The 26,913-nt window shown below is 45.4% G+C and overlaps 2 pseudogenes; one reads left to right on the top strand and one right to left on the bottom strand.

Annotated features, from left to right (window-relative positions):
- Positions 1-20,886: 20,886 nt before the first annotated feature.
- Positions 20,887-21,617, bottom strand: LOC125345295 (annotated as a pseudogene).
- Positions 21,618-22,104: 487 nt separating this feature from the next.
- LOC125345285 lies at positions 22,105-24,728 on the top strand (annotated as a pseudogene).
- The last annotated feature ends 2,185 nt before the right edge of the window (positions 24,729-26,913 follow it).

Below are 26,913 nucleotides of genomic sequence, written 5' to 3'. Positions count from 1 at the left end.
AAAGGACAAAATGACAAACGACTCCAAAAGCAACACTTACAAAACCATTTTGTGTGAACCAACTATATAACTCATGGGGGGGAGAGGGCAGGTGGAGGGAAAGTGAGGGAGGAGGTAACAAGTTGAACAAGAAATGTACTCACTGCCTTATATATGAAACTGTAACCCCTCTGTACTTCACTTTCACAATACAGGAAAAAAAAATTAAAAATTAAAAAAAAAAAAAACAAGGGAGGAGCTGGGCATGTGTGGCTCACACCTGTAACTCTAGCTAGTCAGGAGGCTGACTGGCTGGTAATCTCTCTTCTGAGCCAGCCCAAGCAGTAAAGGCCAGCAGAATCCTATCTCCAATTTCCTACCTGAGATCCACAAGTGTCACTGTGGCTCAAAGTGGAAGACTTCTGACCTTGAGCAAAATTGCTCTAAGACAGAGTCCCGGCTCTGAGGTCACACTCACGACCTACCAAAAAATGAAAACCCAAGCAATGCCGGAGAGTGATGTAGCTCAATAGATTCAGCCTTACACATTAATTACCAAACCCCAAATCTTGTCAACAGGAGAATGTCCAGCATATGATCCTTCAGAAATGAATATTGACAATACCTTCAGACCAAAGGCAGGGGAATTTATTTTTACCTGTTGATCTGCCCTGAAAATGTTTGTTTTGCATGGTGAATTTCAACTTGCTTAGAACTTTTACTATTAAAAAAATAAATCTGAAGCATGGTGAACTCTGGCAACAATACATTTATGCTTCTGCAAAATGCACGTCTTTCCTTTATACATAAAAAAATGAGGGCATAGTATTGAATGAATTCCAATAAATGGAAATAGAGGGTTTTTTTTAAGCATAATATTTGTAGTTATTTTTCCCCCTCTGGTTTATTCCTTGTTGCCACTGTTTTTGATATCCATACCCTTTGTCTTGTATGTAAGATTACCTGATTTACAGAGGAGAGCGGAATCACAAAAACAGTGTGACATAGGGTAAACCAATGCACCAGTAACACTGACTAGACACTCCATGGAAATGAACTTTATAACTTGGGGAAAAGGGAAGTCAGGGTGGGGTGGAGAAGTAGTTGAAAAGGAGGGAGAGTAACTCTGTTCAAAAAGAAATCTCGGGGGCTGGGAATATGGCCTAGTGGCAAGAGTGCTTGCCTCATACATGAAGCCCTGGGTTCAATTCCCCAGCACCACATATATAGAAAACGGCCAGAAGTGGCGCTGTGGCTCAAGTGGCAGAGAGCTAGACTTGAGCAAAAAGAAGCCAGGGACAGTGCTCAGGCCCTGAGTCCAAGCCCCAGGACAGGGAGGAAAAAAAAAAAAAAAGAAAAAAAGAAATCCTATTACCTTACTTATATTAGTGTAGCCCCTCTGTACATGACCTCCACAATAAAATGTTTAAAAAATAATAAAATGCAGAAAGTAAATTTTAAAATAAAGAGCGAAGAAAACCAACCCATGCAACCAAACCTCCAAATAGTAGTTTATTAAGCCATCCATTGCAACTGGTGTCAACTAATGACTTCAGAAATAAGGATGAAACTCAGGGCCTGAAACAGGAGACAGACCCTGTCTAGCACCTGCCCAGACCTTACCAAAAGATGCTTTTTTCACCTAGATTCCACATTTCCCAGGAGAAAGGCAGACCAGGAAGCTAACATTGACTTAGAGATGAGCACTTGAAGCCAGGTGCAGTGCCTCAGGCTTATACTCCTAGCTACCCAAAAGACTGAGATCTGAGGATCATGATTAGAAGCCAGCCCAGGAAGAAAAGTCCTCCTGCGACTCTCATCTCCAACTAACCACCCAAAAAACAGAAGTGGGGCTGTAACTCAAAATGGTAGAGTGCTAGCCTTGAGCTGAAGAGCTCAGAGAGAGCACCCAGACCCTGAGTTCAAGCCCCACATCCAACAATAATAAAGATGAGCACATTGAATGCAAAGTCACATGAGTGCAGCCCTCTGTGCTCCTTCCCTATTTCTGCAATTCCCACACAACCAAGAGAGTTCAGAATGTCAGTTAACTGAAAAGAACCCCTCCTGCAGCTCACAGAAGGTACAGCTGAGACTATCAGACCAACTGCTTTCCTGTTGAGATAGTCTCCACTGTGAGTATGGTGCAGTATCTGGACTGAGAGAGAAGAGTGCACCGAAAGAAAGGCTGTGGTGAGAGGATGAGGTTTAGACATTGTTGGTACTGGTAGTTCTTAGCTCTCCTATGTGGAGCAGGGTCCTTAGGTGTAGAGAACAGACTGTAGGAATGTGACTTGGCTAGGAGGGAGAGGCTTGGTCCTGGGTGGGGTCTGACTGGCTATAGCTCACAAATCCTCAGTAGAGACCTTACTAAAAATCTAGTTACTAAAAGTCTAGTTTGGGGAGTGTGGCTTTGTCCTTGTAGAGCCTAAGGGAATAAATTTCCACATTTCAGATAGGATCCTTACTTAAAATATACCTTAGGGACAGTTCAGGTGGGGTCCTTGAGCATTATAACTTCATGGATGCCCACAAGCCACCAGCTCTGTCTGTCTTTGCCTTTCATGGTGGTTCTGTCCCTTAGCTGCACATTTCACCTGCTTAGCTGTGCACCCCTCTGATCCTGGCAGGGTAATGCCTACAGCATTTTCCTTGGAAAGCCTCCAGTTAACTGCCACTTTAACCTCCCTACCATCTCAGACTTGCGCCCTGGACCTTTGCCTCTTGACATCCCTTTGCTATCTACCCTACCACTTCCCTGCTTACATTGTTCTCATGCACCCTGAGCTAGTTTGCAAATTAGCCCCAAAGGGTCACTTGGAGAAGTCTAGTCTGCCTGGACCTGAATAGCATAGGTAACAGAATCCTCTCAGTTGTCTCTCCAGCCTCTCCCATGGGGGGGCATTGGCTGGGACACAGGGCCTCTGCCCAACACCCACCTACAACCCTTGCAGCCCTGGTTTCCACTTCTCATTAGCATAGTGCCTAAGAGCCTTCCTGTCCTAAAATGGGCTTCACTCTCTACCCACAAATCCTTTGTCCTCCTCATGGCATTCATGCCTCAGCAGATCTGCCTGAATAGTGAAGGCCTACTGGCTGATGGAGGTGAAAGAGGGGACATGAATGGGGCTCAGTTGGATTGGACTGCCTGCCTCCCTGCCTAGAAGACTCTTTTCCCTGCCCATAAGGGATGAGGTAGTACCAACTTGGTACTAACAGCCTAAAAAAAAATTAATGAAGACTCTCTCTTGATAATAAATATACATTTACAACTTTGGCAGAGTGTTGGTATTAACTTTAACTGAAAACTGGAAACAGTGTAATTTTTTTAAATTTTATTTTCTGGAAGTAGATTCACAACAGAGTTGTCATTCAAGAGAGCCATTTATGAATACAGTGCCTCTTGACCAATGCCAACCCTTCTAACATTCTCACCCAGCCCTCACAACCAACCCCATTCCCTTGCTTTTCTTAATTTTTAGGGTATGTACTGAAATTTTTTGTCATTTAACAAAGCAACTTACATCTAAAATGCAGGAACAGGATGGGAACTTAAATTACACAACAGAAAAATGAACTTGAAATCTGAATGTGAAGATGATGCTGGGATCAAAGCTAGGGCCTTACAAATGCAAGCCCTCTCCCACAACATGAGGCCTATGCTAAAACTCATTTTTGCCCATCCCTGATTCAAATTGCTCTATCACACATAATATTGCTTTGGAATATATTATGTGTAAGACCTAAGGTCAGGGACTTGACGGCAGAAAGAAAAATTCAAACTAATTTGAATTACAAAGAACCCAAGGGTACAGAATTGCTAGGAAAGGTTGCTGTGGCTTGATACTTAAAGGCACTTTTGGAAAGGCACTTTTTAGGCTGTTAGGTAACACCTGACACCCAGGTCTGTTCTGTTGCATTTCTTTTTCTCTCTCTCTCTCTTCCTAACTACTGTGAAACAGCACCAAGTTACGTTTATGAATGAACAAATAAATTAATTTATGAATGAACAAATTCACTCAATCTCTGAGTGAATTCACCAACTCTCTGAATGCTTTCTGAGTATGGGCACCTTGCTGAGAATTGAGGAAGGGGGCGAGGGCATCTTCTAGTTAAAACAACATGGATTGACTTGTAAGGTGGAATCAGAGGTTGGCACTACTTATTTGACTGAAAAACAGAATCAGTTGCTTTCATCTCTTTTTTTAATGCCTTGTGTACCCCTATAATCCCACTTCTGACCAGCTTTCTCTGACTAGCTGCCTTATGAACAGGCAATCCCACCCCTGGCCTTTACCCAAAAGACCACAAACCAGCTCACACTAATGGCACCAGCATCACCATGGAGAGACAGCTTGTACGGATGACAAAGTATCTTATGTGGCCGGTCATGCTTTTTCCCCCCGCCCCCTAAAGATTAACCTATATCTTGTGTGGTTTTTTTTGTCATAGAAAAGAATCTCATTGACCCCGGAATATGCAATTCCATTGGATCTCTCTTCCAGAACTTTTCAACTGCTTGCTCCTTGTCTCAAAGCCTGATTGAGGAAGGAACCTAAGGGAAGATTCAAGTATGTATACCATATGCCTCTTTGACCCAGTGCTTTGGGTAGCGATTAAATGTAAATCTCTTGATTCCATCCTGAACTCAAACCAAAATGCTCTGCCCACAGATCTATGCTCCAGTCCGCATGATTACTTGAAGTGAATCACAAGGAATTGAACAGATAGGAACTGCTTGCTGTTAATGGAGATGGAATCACCTTGCCTTGCCTTAAATTAGTTTAGAACTCAGGATCGTGTACTTGAGGTGCTTGATATGTTAACCATCTGCTGCTTGAGCTCCTCCTCCCTCCCTGCCATATGCTGATAATATTGGAGAAAGGACTTATGTGCCAGTTCTCTTGGAACAGCAGTACTCCCAAGGACTCAGTCCTCAGGTTCATTGGAACTAGAGACAAGACTAGTGGCTCCATTACATTCCTGAACTCTCAGTTAAAGGTCAGTATTCATGGCAAAAGTGAAGGACACAAACTCAGAATATAATCATCTCCCAGGAATAATTAGTTATTAAATTTGGTAAAAAACCATAGAATGATATTAGAAACAATGTCCAATGTGGAAAAGAAAAAATGTGCCAGAATATTTTCAGTATTTCAAGTACCAGAGGGACACTTGTGCCCAAGCATATTCAGGATGTATAACATGTTTTCAAGGCACATACCGTGGTGATGGATTTTCTGTCTCTCTACTTGAGCTACAGGAAGAAAGGAAAGTGAGGGACCGAATCACATAGGACAACCCCTGATAGGTCAACATCCCTTCCTTCTGAAACAATATCCACTTAGACACCTCTCTGTCATCTCTTGACTCCTCCTGTCAATTAACCTCCCACCCTGTTCCCAGACAGGCAACCACAGATCAGGGCTGATGAGCTAAAAGGATTTCCTTGAAGCATGGATAAAACACAGGGCACATCTCAATGCCGGCATACTTGTAGCCAGGCTATGAATGCTGTTCTCCACTCACAGGAGGAAGCACTTTCTCTGGGATTCTCTTAATGAGGCAGACAGCAGCAGCAGTTTTCTAAGGCAATTTCTGATATTCTTCTGAGTCACTTCTAAGCCCTGCTTCTGTCTTTTGTTGGATTGGATGTTTCTGCAGCTGCAGGACCGAGGGGAGAAGGAGTGCTGCTTTCCTTCTCTGCCTCTGTGTCCTTGGTGGATGTTTCTACTAATGTAGGCCCTTAGGTCAGCTTGCTGCTCTCCTCTGTCTCTCCTGGTCTTTTCCACTTCTGATCAGATGCTTCATGACCTGGGCCAGCCAAGCTGATGGACCTCTCCCCCGCTCTGTGCCTGCTGTCCACTTTTTATACATGATACATACAATAGAATCAGTGCCTCTTGCCCACCTGCCTCTCCTGCTCAGGGGCTGGGCAGGTCAGTTCACGGGGTTGACCCATGGGAAGTGACACTGCTGCTGATGCAGCTGCTTCTGGAGTTGGGGGGGGGGGGACCTGGATGCCCTCAGTCTCACTCTCTGTGACAGTTATGATGGGGCTCCAGAGGAGGCAAGGGAGGCTCGCGGACCAGGTGCCCTTCCTGCCAGCCTCTTACCCCTGCTGTTCAGCAGGCAGGCCAGCAGCAGGGTGGTGCGCAGGAGGACTGGCTCTCTTCAGGGGCACATTTCAGCAGGATGGGTGCTTAGGTGAGGAGCAAGGCAGAGTACCAGGAAGGATACGCCTCAATAGACGGGTCAGGTCTCGGCCCTGGTCTTGCTGCTCCTGCAGAATCTGGAAAGTGGCCCTGGCAGCACTAAAAGTCCTGCCTGACAGAGCTGCCCGTACCACCCCGGGGCAAATTCCACGTATGTGGACATTATGTGCAGGATGGTGGGGTCTGGCTGCTTCTGAACTTTCTGGCTGGCACTTGGTAAAGCTGCCTCACATTGTCTGAACCAGGGGTGGCACATCACTTGCCAAACTGATGGTCTCTGATTAGGTATGGCTGACATAATATATGCAAAAAGGCCTCGAATCTCAGGGGAAAAACTTTTTCAGGTTCCTGCTAGTACTTGTGCTTTGAGTACAATCCATGAATGACCTGCCTTTATAGGACACATCGGCCATCACCATGCACATCAGGTCTTAGCCATAATCTTGCCGCACTTGCAGAGCCTGGGATGTTGCCATGGCACTTTTAAAATTTTTTCCAGACAGGCCTGCCCGCACCTCGCCTGGGAAAATCCCAGGTATGTGGACATTATCTGCAGGCTGGGACTTGGTAAGGCTGCCTCGCTTTGTCTGAACCACTGGTGGCGCATCACTTGCCAAAATGATGGTCTCTGATTAGGACTGGCTGTCATCATATATGCGAAAAGGCCTCGAAGCTCAGGAGAAAAACTTTTTCGGGTTCCTGCTAGTACTTGTGCTTTGAGTTGAACCCAGGACTAACCTGCCTTTATGAGACACATTGCCAATCACCATGCACATCAGGTCTTAGCCATAATCTTGCTGCACTTGCAGAGCATGGGATGTTGCTGCGGCACTGTTAAAATTTTTTCCAGACAGGGCTGCCCACATCTCACCTGGGGCAAATCCCAGGTATGTGGACATTATCTGAAGGATGGTGGTGTCTGGCTGCTTCTGAACTGTCTGACTGGGACTTGGTAAAGCTGCCTCACATTGTCTGAACCAGGGGTAGCGCATCACTTGCCAAACTGATGGTCTCTGATTAGGACTAGCTGTCATCATATATACAAAAAGGCCTCGAAGCACAGTGGAGAAACTTTTTCAGATTCCTGCTAGTACTTGTGCTTTAAGGACAACCCATGACCTGCCTTTATAGGGCACATGGCCCATCATCATGCACATCAGGTATTAGCCATAATCTTGCCGCACTTGCAGAGCATGGGATGTTGCATGGCACTGTTAAAATTTTTTCCAGACAGGGCTGCCCGCACCTCCCTTGGGGCAAATCCCAGGTATGTGGACATTATCTGCAGGCTGGAGGGGTCTGGCTGCTTCTGAAATGTCTGGCTGGGACTTGGTAAGGTGCCTCACTTTGTGTGAACCAGGGGTGACGCATCACTTGTCAAAATGATGGGTCTCTGATTAGGACTGGCTGTCATCATATATGTGAAATGCCTCAAAGCATAGGGGAGACATTTTTTGGGTTCCTGCTAGTACTTGTGCTTTGAGAACAACCCATGACCTGCCTTTATAGGGCACATGGCCCATCATCATGCACATCAGGTATTAGCCATAATCTTGCTGCACTTGCAGAACCTGGGTTGTTCCCGTGGAACTTTTCAAATTTTTTCCAGACAGGGCTGCCTGCGCCTCCACTGGGGCAAACCTCAGGTATGTGGACATTATGTGCAGGATGGCGGAGTCTGGCTGCTTCTGAACTGTCTGGCCAGGACTTGGTAAGGCTGCCTCACTTTGTCTGAACCAGGGGTAGCGCATCACTTGCCAAACTGAAGGTCTCTGATTAGGACTGGCTGTCATAATATATGTGAAAAGGCCTCTAAGCTCAGGGAGAAACTTTTTCGAGGTCCTGCTAGTACTTGTGCTTTGAGTACAACCCATGACTGACCTGCCTTTATAGGACACATCGCCCATCACCATGCACATCAGGTCTTAGCCATAATCTTGCCGCACTTGCAGAGCCTGGGATGTTGCCTTGGCCCTGTAGAAAATTTTTCCAGACTTGCTAAGGCTGACTCACTTTGTCTGAACCACGGGTGGCGCATCACTTGCCAAACTAATGGTTTCAGATTACGACTGGCTGTCATAACATATGTAAAAAGGCAACCAAGCTCAGGGGCAAAACTTTTTTGGGTTCCTGCTAGTACTTGTGCTTAGAGGACAGCCCATGACCTGCCTTTATAGGGCGCATTGCCCATCACCATGCACATCAGGTCTTAACCATAATCTTGCTGCGCTTGCAGAGCTTGGGATGTTGTCATGGCACTGTTAACATTTTTTCCAGAACGGGCTGCCCACACCTCCCCTGGGGCAAATCCCAGGTATGTGGACATTATCTGCAGGATGGCAAGGACTGGCTGCTTCTGAACTTTCTGGCTGGTACATGGTAAAGCTGCCTCAATTTGTTTGAACCAGGGGTGGTGCATCACTTGCCAAACTGATGTTCTCTGATTAGGACTGGCTGTCATAATATATGTGAAAAGGCCTGGAAGCTCAGGGGAGAAACGTTTTAGGATTCCTGCTAGTACTTTTGCTTTTAGTACAACCCATGACCTGCCTGTAGGGCACATCGCCCATAACCATGCACATAAGGTCTTAGCCATAATCTTGCTGCACTTGCATAGCCTGGGATGTTGCCATAGCACTGTTAACATTTTTTCCAGACAGGGCTGCCCGCACGTCCCCTGTGTTGAGTGCTAGGTATAAGCACATTTTCTGAATGATATTGGGCCTGGATCTTCCTTTACTGTTTGGCTGGGGCTTTGTGTGGTTGCTTCAATTACTTGAGCCAGGGATGGCTCAGCTCTTGTCTTCACTCTGGATCCATGGTCATTATTCAACCAAAAGGTCTCATAATTCTGGAGAAAAACCTTTCCTTGTCTTGGCCCTGCCCCCTTAGCATGTGTCTTTTCAGAATGTACCAAGATCTGCTTTAAAGGTCACATTGCCCGTCAGTACCTCCATGTTTTCAGGCTGTCTATGCTCTTTCCCACTCACAAAGAAAAACCATTTTGAGGGGACCTTCTCTGGGGGAGGCATGCAACAGCCTCAGTCTTCTAAAATGATTGTCAATCCTCCTCTTCAGCCGCCTCCAGCCCCTGCCTTGCTGATGTGTTGGGGTGGTAACCAAACCAGTGTGTTGACCAGAAGGGAAAGAGATTTCCACAGCTGCTGAAGCCCAGGGTCGAAGCATGCTTTTTCCTCTCCACCTTTCTGTCAATGGTGGACCTTAGTGGTGTCGGGACTGGAGGCAGCTTGCCATTCTCTTCCTTCTCCTCTGTGCAACTCTAGTTGGATTTGAAACTTATGGAGAAGGGATAGAGCAGGAGCCCTCTTCTTCCTCCTCTGTGCCTCTGGAGGTGATTTCCTCTATTGCTATGCCTAGGGCATCTTGCTGCTCTCATGGTGTTATGGAGGATTCATGGGATATAGTCAGCCCTGCTGTCCTCCTGCCTCTCTTGTTCAGTGCTCTGGCAGGTCTGATCACTGGTTAGGCCCAAGGGGAGTAAGATTGGTGCTGTTGCTTCTGGAGCAGATGTAAGCATGTTGTGCTCAGTCTCTCCCTGTGTGCCCCTTAGGCACAGGCTCTAGATGAGGCAGTGAAAATACAGAGGTGGGGTACACTTCCTGCCACTGTCCTTCTGCTGCTTTTCAGGCAGGCAAGCAGGGACATGACAAGCAGGAGCACTATCTTTTGGGGAACATGGCAGGGACATGATGTTAAGCCACTGGCAAGGTAGAGGCCCAGGGTATGCTCCTCACAGTCAACTGAGGTGGCATACTTAGTCCTGTTGTTTTGGGAGCATCAGATGAGTTGCCATGCTGTCATTAAAAGTCTCCCAAGACAGTGTTTCCAGCACCTCCCCTGGGTCAAGTACCAGATTGCAGCATGTTATGTGAAGGATGGAGGGGTCTGGCTGTTCCAAGACACTCTGGCTGGGACTTTGTGATGCTGCTCTACTTTGCCTGAGCCAGGGCTGATGCATCACTTGCCCCAGCAAGGATCTCTGCTTGGGACTGGCAGCCATCAAGGAGGCCAAAGGGCCTCATAGCCCTGTGGAAAAACATTTTCTTATGTTGGACCTGCTGAAGAACCTGCCTGGCCTCTGAGAATATACAAGCTCTTCTGTCTTAAAGGCACATTGGCCATCACCACATACTTATCTCCAGGCTGTCAATGCTCTTACCCACTCACAGGGAGGGACCACTTGCCTGGGTTTTCTTCTCTTGTCTAGGCATGCAACAGCATGTGTCTTCTGAAATGGTTGCTTATCCTCTTCTTTAGGTGCTTCCAGTCTTTGCCTTGGTCATTTGTTGGGACTGTAGTCAACTACTTTCTGATGGCATGAGAGTTGTGTAGTTTGTAGACCAGAGGAAGAGGAATGTTGCCTTCCATCTCCCCCTCTGTGCACATAGAGGACGTTTTTGCTGCTGCTGGGTCTGGAGGCAGCTTGCTGCTCTTTCTTCTCCTCTGTGATCTTCTCATTGGGTTGGAAAAGTCCTAGAATGGGGGCAGGTCAGGTATTCCTCCTCCTCTGTGCCCACAGAGGGGTTTTCCACTATCCCTGTACCTAGGAATGTCTAGCTGCTCTCCTCCTCCCTCCTCTGTGTCCATCAAGTTGAGTAATGAACTTCTGGAGTTGGGACATACAAGCTGCTCTCCCTCTCCTGCTCAGCCCAACGTGTCCTGGTGTTATAGAGGATGCATGGGAGATAATCAGCCCTACTGTCCTCCTGCCTCCTGCTCATTTCTCTGGCAGGTCTGATCACTAATTTGACCAAGGGAAGTGAGATTGCTGCATCTACTGCTGCTGCTGCTTGAGTATGGGAAGGCTGGTTGCCCTCAGTCTCTCCCCTGTCCTCATTATGCAGGGGCTTCACAGGTGGCAGGGAAACACCCAGATGCGATGCATGTCCTGCTACCCTCCTCCTGCACCTCTATTTAGCTGCAGACAAGCAGTACTGTGACATGCAAGAGCACTGATTCTCTTTAGGGGGGAACATTGCAGGAAGAAGGGTGTGCGCCCAAGGGGCAAGGTGGAGGTCCAGGAAGTAGGCATCTCACAAGGTTGCAGTCCTGTCCCTGGGGCTACTGCTGCAAGAGCACCAGACAAGTTGCCTTGGTGAACTCAAATGTCCTCCCTGAAGGCTTCCCACTGCTCCCCAGGGTCAAATCCCAGGTAGAACCTATTATGGCCAGGATGTCAGGGGTCTGGATGTTCAGAACAGACTGCCTGGGCTTTGTGAATTAACCCTCAATTTGTCTGTACCACGAGTGCCTTAGTGCTTGCCCCAGCCAGGGTATCCGCTTATGATTAGCAGTTAATAAATAAGTGAAAAGTCCTCACAGCTCTGTTGAGAAGCACTTGCAAATCTTGAACCTGCTGCTACACATTTGCCTTTTCAAGTCATACCAGTCCTTTGCACTTAAGGGCATGTTGCACTTCACACCCTGATTTTTAATTCATTTCCAGGTTGTCAATGCTTTGCTCCACATGCTGTGGAGCAACCACTTTGTTTGGGGCGTCTTCTCTTGGCAAGGCATTCAGCAGCATCAGAGTCTTCTTAAACACTTGCCAATCCTATTCTTCAGCTGCATGCAGCCCCTGCCTTAGTCATTTGTTGGATTTGTAGTCGAATCAGTGAGCGGATCACATGGTACAGATGCTTCTGCAGCTGCTGGGCCCCAGGGAGGAGGAGTCCCTCTCAGCTGCTGTTGGGACTAGACACAACTTGCTACTATCCTCTCCAGTTGGGTTCTGAAGGTTCTGGATCTTGGGCAGGTGAGGTGCTGGTCTCTTCCTCCTCCTCATTGCTCCTAAAAGTGGTTTCCTGTATTGCTTGGATAGCGTGTGGCTTGTGGCCATATCCCCTAGCCTCAGCCACCTACACAGAGTGGACATGCAGAGCATCAGAGGCCTTCTACTAAGGTACATTTCTTCTGTGCACTCACTCTCTGTTGTCGTGGACTTCAGTTTTTGAACTCCCAAGACAAGGACCTCTAGCTCCCAGTGCTTGGCTTTCTCTCTAGCGTGGTGGGTATTTCTGAAAGCATAATCTTGGTGGCATTGAACAATCCAGGTAAAGCCCACTGTCATTTTATATGTCTATAAGTGGGGTGGAATTTGATTTTAAAAATCTAACCTATAAATTAGTTTGTATAAATGAAATTTTTTTACTGCCCTTTTTCAAATTCATTTGATCTGTGTAAGATACCTTTGAATGGTATACCCTTCCCACCCCACTCCCCCCATTTTAAAACCAAAGTGACCCTGGCAACATTTCAACCATCTGAAACCAAAAAAAAAAAAAAATCAGCAAAAATTTAGAAATCAGAAACCATTTCAAAATTAAATATTAAAATATCTTATATTTCCTTATGAATTGAAATGGAAAGATTTGGGGGCAAAAATCATACTAAGTGGAGTGAGCCAGACCCAAAGAAACATAGACTCTATGGTTTCCCTCATTGCTAATAATTAGTATATGTCTAGGATAGTCCTAAAAGATGATCGCTATAGCTCAATAGCTGAGTACATGAACTCAAAAGATGATGCTAAGTGAAATGAACTCTTAAGTTATGGAAACAAGTGGTTTATCATTATTTCTAACACACAATGTGAAATTATTTCTTTTTTCTTCTGTTTATCTTCCCTATGGTTTAGCCCCTATTATCACTGTTTTTTTATTTTGGTACCCTGGTTAATGTATATGTTTGTCTGAATCATGGAAGGGAAGGGGAACATCAAAATGGTGAGAGAGGGTAAAAGGCAAACCAATGCAACAGCAATTCTTCTAAGACAGTATGTAGTAAACCAACTGTACAATGGGGTGGGGAATTGGGGAGAAAGAAAGGTGGGAGAAAAATGGAGGAGGTAACAAGTTTGACAAGACATGTACTCACTACCTTATGTCGGTAACTGTAATTACTCTGCACATCGCCTTCCTTAACAATAAAATTTTTAAATATTCTAAAGTAAAACAGTTCTATTAACCCTTTGTTAATAATGTTTTATCATTCACTGAGTGTATTCATACTGAGCTATTGTTTGAATCATGGTTTTGTTGATGTTCAAGTTATGGGATAAAGTATGCAAACCACTTCAGCTTCCCATAAAGGTTGATTCTAGCCATGAACTACCAAGATTTCATGTTATTTTCATGTTAAAAATTAGCAATATTTACTGTTCAACCACTTTGGAAAGCAGTACGGAGGTTTCTCCAAAAGCTAAACATAAATGTCCCCTATGACCCAGCAGCCTTACTTTTGGACATCTACCCAAAAGATTACAAGTAAGATCACACTAAAGCTACCACCACAACTATGTTCATTGCAGCACAATTTGCCATTGCTAAAATACAGAACCAACCCAGATGTCTCTCAGTAGATGAGTGGATCAAGAAAATGTGATACATATAAACAATGGAATTAGATGCCTCCATCAGGAAGAATGGCAACACCCCATTTGTAAGGAAATTTGAAGGACTTGGAAAAAAATCATACTATGTGAAGTGAGCCAGACCCAAAGAAATATAGACTCTATGGTTTCCCTCATTGGGAATAATTAGTACATACTAGGATAATCTTAGCAGATCACAATATCTCAATAGCTATGTACATATGAACATATATGATGATACTAAGCTAAATGAACTCCCAAGTTATGGAAATTAGTGGTTTATCATTGTTATTTTGAATATACAATGTGAAATTATGCCTTTTCTTTTCTCTTTCTTCCCCATGGTTTTACCCTTGATCTCACTGTAACTGATTTTTATACCCTGGTATTGTATCTACATTTATTGGAACTAAGGAAGGGAAGGGGACCATTACAATGGAGAGAAAAAGAATAAAAGATGACCCAATGCAACAGAAATACTTATAAAACTGTATGGTGTAAACTGTACAACTCATGGTGGGGAAGGAAGCGGGGAGAGGGAAATGTGGGAGAAAAATGAGGGAGGGGGTAACAAATTGGATAAGAAATGTACTCACTGCCTTACATATGAAATTATAACCCCTCTGTACATCACTTTGACAATAAATAAATCTTTGGTTTCACTTTCCTTTTTTGTTCATTTATTTTCTCCCTAGACAGCATCGCTAGGGTGCTGTGAGGATGACTACCAAGAGTGGGGAGGCAAGGTCCTAGAAGGGCCTTGGGGGCCAGTCCCTTAGACAAGGAGCTGATCAGGGCTCACTACCAGGTGCTGAGGACCATCCATGAGGGGGGCTTTGCCCACATCAAGTTGGCCAAGCACCTGCCCACGGACACCCTGGTGGCTGTGAAAATCCTGCACCAGAGGGACAGAGACTTCTTTGCTGTGGAAGTGAACATTCTAAAGTCTGCTGCCCCCCATCTCTGCTTCTGTGCTTCTCCTGGATGTGTCTGCAGCTGCTGGTGCTGAGGATAGCTTGCTGTTCTCCTCTGTCTCCCCTGAGCCTTTGCAGTTCACACCAGATGCTTCTGGACCTGGGGCAGCAGAGCTGATGTCCCTTTTCCCCTCTGTGCCCCATGTCCACGTATGATATAGGATGTTGGGGAGAGAATCAGCCCTGCTGCCCACATGCTTCTCATGCTCAGGGGCTGGGCAGGTTAGTTCCCTGGGTTGGCCCATGGGGAGAGACATTGCTGCTGCTATTGGAGCAGGGGGAGGCTGGCTGCCTTCAGACTCCCTCTCTGTGACGGTTATGCTGGGGCTCCAGAGAAGGCAGGGGAGAGTCACAGACCTGGTGCCCTTCCTGCCAGCCTCCTCCTCCTGCTGTTTAGCAGGGAGGCCAGCAGCAGGGTGGCACACAGAAGCACTGGCTCTCTTGAAGGGCACATTTCTGCAGGTTGGGTGCACAGGCAAGGGACAAGGTGGAGGCCCAGGAAAGGGACGCCTCACTAGGCTGGTCAGGTCTTGGCCCTGGTCTTGCTGCTCCTGCAGAATCTGGAAAGTGGCCCTGGAAGCATTAAAAGTCCTGCTAGACAGGGCTTCCCGCACCTCCTCTGGGGCAAATCTCAGTTATGACATCATATTCTGCAGGATGGCAGGGTCTGGCTGCTTCTGAACTGTCTGGCTGGGACTTGGTAAAGCTGCCTCATGTTGTATGAACCAGGGGTGGTACATCACTTACCAAACTGATGGTCTCTGATTAGGATTGGCTGAAATCATATATGCCAAAAGCCCTTCAGGGGGAAGACTTTTGCAAATTTTAAAGATTCCTGCTACTACTTGTTTTTGAGTACAACCCATGACCTGCTTTTATAGGGCGCATCGCCCCTCACCATGTAGTAGAGTAGCACACCCAGGCTCCAGATGGTCAGCTTGGGTCCTGGTATCTCTGCTGCTTGAACATCTCAGGTAACCAGTAGGACAGATTCCTGCACTTTGGGTCCAGCTCCTGCTGGGGCAGGAACCGTGTGCTCAGCCCAAAGTTGCATAGTGAAGGCAGAGTGAAGAAGGATGCCATCAGGCCACCTGAAGCAGTCTGCAACTTAAAACATATGAGGTGATAGTTTTTGGAACTTTCCACTTAATATCTTCAGATTCTAGTTCATTGAGGGAAATCCCAGGAAGTGAAGCCATGCATCTGAGGGGTGTGCTGTGCTCAGAAGGACAGAGGCAGCTTCATAGTTGGAGATCTGGTTATCAAGCCACAAAAAGGTAGCAACAGTGAAGAATATGTTCAAGTCAAGACAAAGGGCATAGTTCTTGCTCACGTGACTACTGCATAGTCCAAACTAATCTGATCATCAACCACTAGATCAATACATTTGGTAAGAAGTATTTGCCAGTGCTTACACATGCGCTATGCTCTCACCTGGCCTTCCAGGAAACAGGGGTCTTGGCCAAAGGACAGCACACAGTGCAAAGCAACTGTTTTCTCCCAGTTTAGGCTAGTGTTCCACAGGAAAACCACAATAAGTAGGACTGGTCCAAGAATTCCCAGTAGAGCATCCCAGAACACAAGTCCAGTATCAGGGAACTGGACAGTGACCGTAAGGGACAATGAGGTAGCACGTCAAACATTTTGTTGTTTCCTGGCATAAAAATAAAAGTAGAAAATTTAAAAATAAAATAAAAAATAAAGGTAGATAAGCAGATTAAAGAACCTCTTCTCACCAAACATAGATCTTAAAGTCAAAACAAACCCAAATGAGTCTTGCTTCAGGGAGAAAAAGTAGACCCATACCTGTCAGAAACAGACTGTGGCACAGCAAGTCCAGATACTGAATGTTCAGTAAGTGACAGAAATGACCAGGTAAGTAAACAGCCACATAATAGCCTGGAGAAGAGAAAAATTTAGGTCATTTATATGTAGGAAAAGGCCTGGTTTCAGACAAGGTCTAAATCTACATATAATTTATATTTTCTTCAAACTTCTCAACACACACATTTTTTTTTTACCAATATAGCCACAAACTATCTAATGGCAGTACATTTTATCTTGCTAGCCAGATCTCAATTATTTCTATCTGCAGTTGCTTTTCCTTAGACATTTAGCCATAATTGCCTTAATTTATACCTATAGTTTGGGTTCTAAGTGAATTATGGCTTTCTGTGAGTGTTAATGATTTGAGAGGAAATTGGAATCAGAAATAGCAAGTAATCAATAGTTCCTTAATCTGACAGTCTTGAAATTTTCATCATTTCTGCCAGATTAAGCTTTAGTCCATTCATTGTCTTCATCAGTTTGTTTGAAGGGACTTCAAATACATGTTCACAAGAATTGTGATACTTGTGAGATATTCATCTATTTCCTTGCACTGCCAGCTGCCTAGAATTCACACCTTCAAGGTCCCCATAGGAGGTACTTGTGTAACTAAAACATCCATCCCCAGGTTGGGAAGTGATGTAGAAATAGGTTTCTGGAGAGTACAAGGGAGGATAGAGCCCTGGCTAATAATTTTTCTGGGATTTTAGAAAAGCAAAGACACTCACATTAGTTATGAATTGCATATAGAAGAAACATTTGGATTGTAAGGGTACTAGTAAGGCTTGCTTCTTTAAGAAGCAAAGACACATGTGCTAATCATTTGCATAGAAGACAGTCTGTGACAGTGAAAGAAAATGGATGCAGAACTCTCAACAGCTGACATAGATGCCCTTTCAGAACACATGGGTGAAGTGGTGTGAAAGGGCACAACACAGATGATTGTAACAGGATTGCTATCATGGCAATATTTTTGTAGGAAAAATAAACATACGTAATCATTTAGTGAGGCACAGTGGAAAGGTCTTGGGCCTCAAGTGGCCAAGGCTAGGTCCTTGCTGTGCCACTTAACTAGGTAATTGTGGTAGCCCAAGTCTCTAGAGAGGAGGCATTTGGGAATGTAGAGTGTTGTGGGCTGTCTTGATCGCTGGGAGATGGGAGGCAAATTCTAGCATCTGATGAGTGAGCTTCAGGAATGTTCAGTTCCTTCATCAGTAGGTTACCCTCACAGGAAGACTTATTGTCTCCAGAAATGTCGGTGGTACTTGTAATTGAGTAAATGATGGGCCATGAGATCCCTGTGGCTCTGTTAACTTCTGTGATGAAAAGGACCTTGTGGATGTGAGCAGAATCTTGAGAGGATCCTGAAGTTTTCAGGTAGAGCCAATGTAATCACAAAAGTCTTTTGCCTCAGAGAAAGGCAAAAAAATTAAGTTTTGTATGGACAGACTGTGTGTGTGTGTGTGTGTGTGTGTGTGTGTGTGTGTGTGTGTGTGTGTGTGTGTATGCCAGTTCTGGGGCTTGAACCCAGGACCTAGGCCGAGTTCCTTAGTGTTTTCATCAAGCTACCACTTGAGCCACAGCTCCACTTCCAGCTTTTTGGTAGTTAATTGGAAATAAGAACTTGGCCTGCCTGGATTGCCCTCTAATAGCAATTCTCAGATCTCAGCCTCTTGAGTAGCTAGGGTTACAAGCATAAACTCAGCTAAATTCACATTAAAAATGGCAAACTTGTAATTATACATCTTTTTATCCTTTGACATAAATGTAATTTTTAAAAGTAACCATTATCTCCATGCATTGTCTTGTCCAGCGAACATTTATCAAGGATATTCCAGACTTGACACCCAACTTCCAAGTTGCCCCTGAAGCATAGGAGAAATCAATGCTGATTAATCTCAAGCTATCATTTAGGGTGGCCATGACCCAGGTTAAAAGGCTAGAATAAGGAGTGCTGGTTCTGGACTCCCCTCTTAGCCTTTCCTTTCAAATAATGCTGTGTGTGTTTGGCTGTTATGCCCAGATTTGGTGTCCCCCCCAAACTACCAAGGAGCCCATTCTGATGCAAATGCACAAGAGTCCTTATTGCAAGCTTGAGCTTGGCCCACAACCGTCACTGACGCAGCAGATCTGGATTGAGAGCCCTGACCCTTCAGTTAGCAAGGTTTATAAAGGTAACGGCACAGCACAGATGTAGGGGCTTGACGAAGCGGATAGAGTAAGCAACAAATACAAGTGTGGCACAGATATAGGAGGTTGACATAGAGGGTGGAGCAAATAAGCCATTTACAGAATCAGAATTTTGGGGTCAGGTTGACATAATTATCAAGATGGAGTCAGCTCTACAACAGCCTCCCTTTTAGCCTACTCAAACCCTTGATTTATTATGTTTACATTGAGGGGTGTGTACTGGGTGCATAGGACCATCAGTTTTATGGCTCCAATTCTTTGTATATATGGGCCAATCCAGCTTCCTGTGCCTTTAAGTGCTTAAGGTTGACCAGTAATATCTGTGGGGTCCAGCCCCAGGAGGGCTCATGCAGGTGCTCTCACCTATTTAAATCTCCATCCAGTTACCTAGGTGACTGGCACACTTGGAGGTAGTTACCTCCCTCCCTTCTGAGGTCACACCCTAATCCATCTGGACATACCTCCCACCCCAGGCATCGCCTGGGAGTGACACTAGCCTGCCACACATGCTTTAGCCAATTTTCTTAATAGAGCAAGTCAGTCAACCCAGGAGTGGGGAGGTTACCACAGAAAATGTCCCCCCAAAATCTTAGTTTCAGCAGATCCAAAGCAGCCTTCCAGAATGTCATGAACTCCCATCTGCTTTTACCACAGTAGAAGTGCTCAGGGTGAAGATGTAGTCCTCCAGATGTCTCTCAGGCCATCCATGCTCTCAATTCAAATGGGATGGGCAGGGGTTGTGGTTCCCAGTGGCTCCAATAGAATGTCACACCTTCTGCTGGGTTGCCTGCAACTTTCTGCATAGACTGGTTAAAAAACCATCTCTCACAAGTGCAAGTCTCCATTCTATTACATTTGTTGCCACTGTCTTCCATGCCTCTCAGTTCTCCTGCCGCAACTTCCCAAAAATGACTCTGGCACCTTGATCTTAAAGGGGAGCTGATGGGTGAAGATCATCCATCTTCTGTAACTTCTTCAGGCTGACTCAGGGGTGCTGACCCTACCTAGCCAGGAACTTATGACCTTACTTAGCTTATTTTAGCAAGGGGTTGCCAGTATCTGATGTCTATTAGGAGCTTTACTCCAGACTGGAAATTACATACAACAGCTAACAACTGCACAGACCTCTTCTTGGGCTACAACATTGTAGTCTTTTTGCACTATGGTTTACAGAAGCATTTTCCTGACTGGCTAGGGAAACTGATCTCCAATGACCTAACAATGCCTAAATTACCTTTGCAGGGCCTTAGATCTCAATAAAGACATGCTCTTAGATCTACAAGCTTCTTTTCCTGAACAGCTATGCCAGCTCAAAATTCACTCAGTTATAGCTTTGAGCAGATGCAAGGGGTGGGGATTTTAAACTATATCCCCATTTGACAAACTTAGCTTTACTACTCACTGTCACAGATGACTGACAAGTTCCTGCCCAATTACAAAGTAGACAGACATGGCCATTAGAAAGGCATGCTTACAAACTATTCTAGGACCTCCCGGCTCTGATTAACTTTTGAAGGGCTAAACACAAGTGACTCTAGGATCTGACACCATCTCTGCCATCCCAGCAGTGGCTTACTGCCTCTTGATGCACCATCACTTTTGTCCTAGGAGTGACTTTTCCACTTTTACGGTTGCTGGACTTGAATTCAGGGCCTGAGTGCTGTCCTTAAGCTCTCCAGCTCAAGGCTACCACTCTGCCACTTTGAGCTCCACACAACTCAAGTCTGTTCCCAGCACTCTGCTTGATGATTAGAGATTTAGACTCTCACAGAGACCTTTCTCTGCCCAGGCTGGCTTCAAACCGCAGGTTTTAGATCAATGAGTCTTACAAAAGGCCACTGTGCTCCAACTAAAAGTAACAAAGTGGTCCACACAGAAGTAGTTTTTAAGCATGCTCTTACCTGGAACTTATTAAGGGCCAAAGCTACATCTCACAAACTTGTAGGAATCATCTGTCCTTCTATGTAGGCCTGTCTACAATTTTTACAGAAAACCTACAAGGCAAACTGGAGTAGTACTTAAACAATCATCTTGTTAGCCTTAATTTTTCCTTTTCCCAATTCAAGACAAACATTTAGGACAAGTTTTTTTTTTTCTTCCAAATTTCATATCTAGAAATACATTCTTGATTTGTAAAGCATTTTACTAACCTCTGCTTTAACACTTATACTTTAGCTTTCATTTGAAGAACTCTGAAGCCTAGACAGGTACCCATTGCTTCTGGCTCCTTGTCTAAATTGTGCCACAAATATCTGCTCCTATTCAACAGCAAGACTTCTGACATACTGGGGAGTCAGGTACTGCCACTTCATTTCTTTCTGTTTCTTCCAGTTGCTAGCCTAGTTGCAACGTACATGAATATATTCAGTGTATCCATGTAGATTCCCAACATCGAAGTGATTGGATCATATCTGTTCTGTCTATACATTGGTGTATTATCTCTGCACATTTGATTACTTCCTGAGTGTCATACAGAAAGAACATGCTGAAAAGAACTAATTCACCATACATTGCCACTGAGTACAGAGTAGTACCAGCCACAGTGTTAGGTGGCAGAAACATGGACCCCAGTGAGGACACAAACGCAAGACCCAGGCCTACTCTCAGGGGTGCTCCTATGTTCAAAAACTTCTTGCTGGGAGCACATGTGGTCACAGTGGAGAGGCCTCCCACAACGCTGGTGGTGTACCATGCAGCTCTTATGAGAAGGGGTCCCTCTAGTATAGTCACAGGAGCCACCACTGTACCCATCCATCACACCAGAATGAAGAAACCAAGCAAGATGCTTTGTGCCCATGTTCTGGTGATACCATATGGATTAAACTAGCATTCCAGCTCCAATCATGGCCGCCAAGAGTTGTACCAGATCCACTGAGTACAAGAGTCAGTGATGAGACCCCAGCTGGGTGCTCAGGGCAGTTTAGTGCAAGTTGAGCAGTAGGGCTGAGAGTTGGAGAAAGGAGAGCACAGCACCATCCCCTGCATGAACAAGGAGACAGGACAGTTAAACCCACACCACAGGTTTGCAAGATATTTCATTTTACTCTTTGGGTTTTTTTTCCTAGTCCTTGAACTTGAGTGCTGGACACTGTCTGAGATTTTTCACTCAAACCTCGTTTTATAACACTGAAGGCCTCTGATTTTTGTTGTCAAACTGGAGATAAGAGTTTCTTAGGGGCTGGAGAAATGGCCTAATGGCAAGAGTGCTTGCCTCGTATACATGAAGCCCTGGGTTCAATTCCCCAGCACCACATATACAGAAAATGGCCAGAAGTGGCGCTGTGGCTCAAGTGGCAGAGTGCTAGCCTTGAGCAAAAAGAAGCCAGGGACAGTGCTCAGGCACTGGGTCCAAGCCCCAGGACTGGCCAAAAAAAAAGAGTTTCTTAGTTTAATTGCAGCAGTGGCTAGGAGATAGCTGCTAGAGAAACACCCCAGAGGATTCTGTTTGCTATTTGACTTGGATTCAGGCAGGGTAGAAGGCCTCCAAGGGACCTTGGGTGTAAGTTTGCCAAAAACCTCAGAGTACATGAGGAAAAGTATGAAAAAATGTAAGCAGCAAAGTTTTGGGGTAGATAGCAAAATTATATCAACGCAAAATTCGCAGGCATAGTGTTCTTGAGAGCAAGAATAATCCACTGAGGCATAACTTAAGGTGGGAAGGGGTTTTATTTACAAAGGGGTTTAACAATCTGAAACCCAGAGCTACCCTAATGCTTGCCTGCAGCTACCTTGTCCTGGGTTACCCAGAACCCAGAACCCAGACCCTTAGGTCTTGACCTGAACTCCGAACCTCCACCTAAATTTCTAACCACCTCAGCCTCCCGGACTCCAAACCTCCAGAGGAGCAAGCTTCCTTCCCGTAGGCCTAGCCTCTCCTCAAGCTTTAAGCCTCAAGTACCCCCACAGGCATTAGGCCTCTCTGCTGGACTCAGGCCTGAGACTCCTCCTCAGGCCTACGGCTTTAGACTCTACCACAGGCCCTCAGGCCTAAGACTCCTCCTCCAGGCTAAGGCTCTGGACTCTCCCTCAGGCCTCAGACCAAAGATTCTTCTTCAGTGCTAAGGCTTCGGAACTTCCTCAGGCTTGAGGCTTTGGACTCTTCCTCAGGCCTCAGGCCTCGGACCTGGAACTCTCCCTCAGTCCTCAGGCTCTAGTTCGGCTCTGCCCTGTTCCTCCGGCTGGTCCGGCAAGGCTTACCGCTCCACTCCTCTCCTCTCCTCTGGCTGGGCTCGGGGCTGTGAGGGTCTCGGAGCCGGGGACCCGAGCCAGGGGTGGGCAACGGCAGGACAACCGGTCACCACCGGCTTTCAGTCAGGGCCGCAGCTGCCGCAGCTGCCATGCGCAAAAAGGAGGAGGAGTCCCAGTGGCCGTGGCCAGGTCGGGGTTGCCTCCCGCCCGCTGGCTTGAGGTGGCCCGAACACCCCACGGCCGTCGCTGCCGCCTAGCGCTGCTACCCAAGTGCCACCCAGGCTCTGCAGCCTCCGGGGCTGCCTACTGGCTCCGCGGGACCCAGCGTGAGCCTCTACCTGAGCGAGGACGAGGTGCGCAGGCTCTTTGGTCTTGATGCAGAACTGTATTATGTGAGAAACGACCTTATTAGTCACAACGCTCTATATTGTTTAACCTGCTAGTACCCAGTGAGACAAATTTCCTGCACTTCACTTGGCATCCAAGGTTGAATATAAACGAGGATTCCAAGTAGACAATTTTGTGGCTAAGGACATGCCCTAGGTCGACACTTCTGTTCAGGGGGAAGTTCCACGCACTTTATCGGTGTTTCGGGTCGAGCTTTCCTGTACTGGTAAAGTAGATTCTGAAGTTATGATACTAATGCAGCTCAACTTGACAGTAAATTCTTCAAAAAGTTTTACAGTCCTAAATTGTAAACGAAGGAAAATGTGCTACAAAAAAACTTGAAGAAGTAAAAAATTTCAGCATTGGACAAAAACACTAGCAGAACTATTTATGATCCTGTACATGCAGCTCCAACTACTTCTACACGTGTGTTTTACATTACTGTAGGGGTGTGTTGTGCAGTAATATTTCTTGTAGCAATAATTCTAGCCGTTTTGCACCTTCATAGTATGAAAAGGATTGAACGTGATGACAGCATCAGTGCCAGCAGTAGTTCCCAAGGGCTTTCTCAGCCTTCCACCCTGACAACTCAGTATCTGAGAGCTGACACACCCAACAATGCAACTCCTATCACCAGCTCTTCAGGTTATCCTATCTTGCGGATAGAGAAAAACGACTTGAGAAGTGTCACTGTTGGAGGCCAAAGCCAAGGTGAAGGATATAGCAATATCTAGGGAGAGGATAACTCTAAAAGATGTACTTCAAGAAGGTACTTTTGGTCATATTTTCCATGGGATTTTAGTAGATGAAAAAGATCCAAGTAAAGAAAAACAAATATTTGTAAAAACAGTTGAAGATCAGGCTTCTGAAGTTCAGGTGACAATGATGCTCACAGAGAGCTGTAAGCTGCGAGGGTCTTCATCACAGAAATCTTCCTATTACTCATGTGTGTATAGAGGAAGGAGAAAAACCCATGGTGATACTTCCTTACATGAATTGGGGGAATCTTAAATTGTTTTTACAGCAGTGCAAATTAGTAGAGGCCAATAATCCTCAGGCAGTATCTCAACAAGACCTGGTACACATGGCTATTCAGATTGCCTGTGGAAAGAGTTACCTGGCAAGAAGGGAAGTTATCCACAAGGACCTGGCTGCTAGGAACTGTGTCACTGATGACACCCTTCAAGTTAAGATTACAGGCAATGCTGTCTCCAGAGACTTGTTCCCCATGGACTATCACTGTCTTGGAGACAATGAAAACAGGCCAGTTCGATGGATGGCTTTTGAAAGTCTGGTTAATAATGAGTTCTCTAGTGCTAGCGATGTGTGGGCCTTTGGGGTGATGCTGTGGGAGCTCATGACTCTGGGCCAGACCCCCTATGTGGACATTGACCCCTTGGAGATAGCCACCTACCGAAAGATGGTTACCGAATAGCCCAGCCCATCAACTGCCCTGATGAACTATTTGATGTGATGGCATGTTGCTGGGCCTTGGATCTGGAGGAGAGGCCCAAGTTTCAGCAGCTGGTCCAGTGTCTCACAGAGTTCCATGCCGCCCTGGGAGCTTATGTCTGACTCCACATAGTTCATCTCATCAGAAGAAGGTGGCTGCCACAGACGCTTCGCAGGAGCACATTTGTCTTCCAGAACACCGTGCCTTAGCGATGCTTTAGAGCCAGAACTTTTTAAAGAGAAACAAGAATAATAATGTGGGGTATTTTCTAAATATCACTTTTATTAGGTTGAACTGAAAGGGGTTTTGTAAATTTAGGGGCCAAAAATTTTTTTAAAACATAATTACCTTGGACTAGGGGTACATTCTTATAAAATAAATAGTTTTTTAAATTTGTTTAGACACAGATATTTGGAATAGCTATATCTTAGTGCCAACTGCTTTTTATGTCTTTACTTCATTGAGGTAACATAGGTGACTCACCTTTAAAGTTAATTTAATATTTTTATCACTACTCTTGGGAATGGTTTGTTTTCAAGATGCAGAACTTTTCTTGAGGTACTGAGTTTTCTTAAGGTACTGAGTTCATCATGGCTTAAAATTGTTTTTAGAAATTAGCTTTCCTGTGAGCCAGAAGAGTGTCAGGTTAGTAGGAAGCAATGGGAACTTTATTTTTACACTATGGGAAGGGAGACAGTGCACTTCCTGAAAGTGAAATCTTGTTTCTAAGGTTAAGATTCCCTTCTATTGCACCTAGAATAGTGCTATGCACAGAGTGGGTGCTCAACTTTGTTGTGGGTTGTGTTTTTTTAAAATTTGTAAATTGATAAATTTTGTGCTTATCTTGAAGGCTGGCGTAAGGGTAAAATTGTTTTATAAAACATTTGAGGGCTGGGGATATGGCCTAGTGGCAAGAGAGCTTGCCTCGTATACATGAGGCCCTGGGTTCGATTCTCCAGCATCACATATCTAGAAAACGGCCAGAAGTGGCGCTGTGGCTCAAGTGGCAGAGTGCTAGCCTTGAGCAAAAAGGAAGCCCGGGATAGTGCTCAGGCCCTGAGTTCAAGGCCCAGGACTGGCCAAAAAAAATTTTTTTTGAAAAATTAAAGGATTTGTTTTATAGAAAAAAAAAAAGCAAAAACCCTTGCTACATGGGCAACAAAAGAACTGAGGACACTAAAGAACCAAGCTTGATCTTTTACCATTGGGATGATAACCCGAGACTGCCACTGGAAATCTCCACTTTTTTGAAAAACCCAGAAGTGAGGAGTGTGCAGGGATGCTGAATGTTTGGGAATAAGAGGATGAATGAGTGAGGCTTAAACACCACATTGAAAATCCTGCCGCAGCCACAGCCACCAACAGCAGAGCTGTTAGTAAGCTAAGTAAGCACTGACTTTGTAAAGACCATAACATCGGCCATCTTGGAAAAGAGAGAAAGGATGGATTTACTTGCTTATTAAAAAACAAAAGAGGGCTGGGGATATAGCCTAGTGGCAAGAGTGCCTGCCTCGGATACACGAGGCCCTAGGTTCGATTCCCCAGCACCACATATACAGAAAACGGCCAGAAGCGGCGCTGTGGCTCAAGAGGCAGAGTGCTAGCCTTGAGCGGGAAGAAGCCAGGGACAGTGCTCAGGCCCTGAGTCCAAGGCCCAGGACTGGCCAAAAAAAACCCCAAAAAACAAAAGAGCTGTCTCTTCCCAGGGGTTGCTAGAACTAGCTTTCTGCCTTTGGTGCCAAATGGAATGACTGGTTTGGGAGAGGAGGAGGACCTGGGTTCAGCTGTGGTGCTTTGTTGTAAAAGGCAGCCTGGCCTTTGCTACTGAGGAGAAAGATGGAGCCTGGGATTTGAGCCCCCTTCGCTGTACCTTTGTCATTTGGTACTACATATGTACCAGCTAGAAGGAGGGTAAGGGATTTGTTACAGTCTGAGAGTGAGTGTGTGTGAGTGAGGCAGTATCCACATTCTCAACTTCAAGTCATTGCAGTTTCTTTTTCCTAGAAAACAAGGGGTTGGATGTTGCATTTCATGAAACTAACTGAAGTTCTGTCTACTGATGGAGCACAAGAGATGTGTTTTGTTTTGTTTTGTTTTAAAAAAAAAAAGTAAAAACGTTCTTTAGGGGTGTTTTGTTGTTGTTGTTTTTTCTTTTTTAAACTAGGGAAAACACTGACGAATGGTCAGAGCTCCTATCCCGATCTTTTCATCAAGGCACCTTTCCTGATAACATGGTTCAACTGTGAATGTAGAAGGAGGGGAGAGGGGAGAACAAAAACTCTGGAATTAGAGGATATAGAAAAATAA

This window comes from Perognathus longimembris, chromosome 2, assembly GCF_023159225.1.
Source record: "Perognathus longimembris pacificus isolate PPM17 chromosome 2, ASM2315922v1, whole genome shotgun sequence".
In the NCBI taxonomy this organism is placed as follows: Eukaryota; Metazoa; Chordata; class Mammalia; order Rodentia; family Heteromyidae; genus Perognathus; species Perognathus longimembris.
The sequence above is the reverse complement of the archived record's forward strand: the minus strand, read 5'-3'. Positions and strand labels throughout refer to the sequence as shown.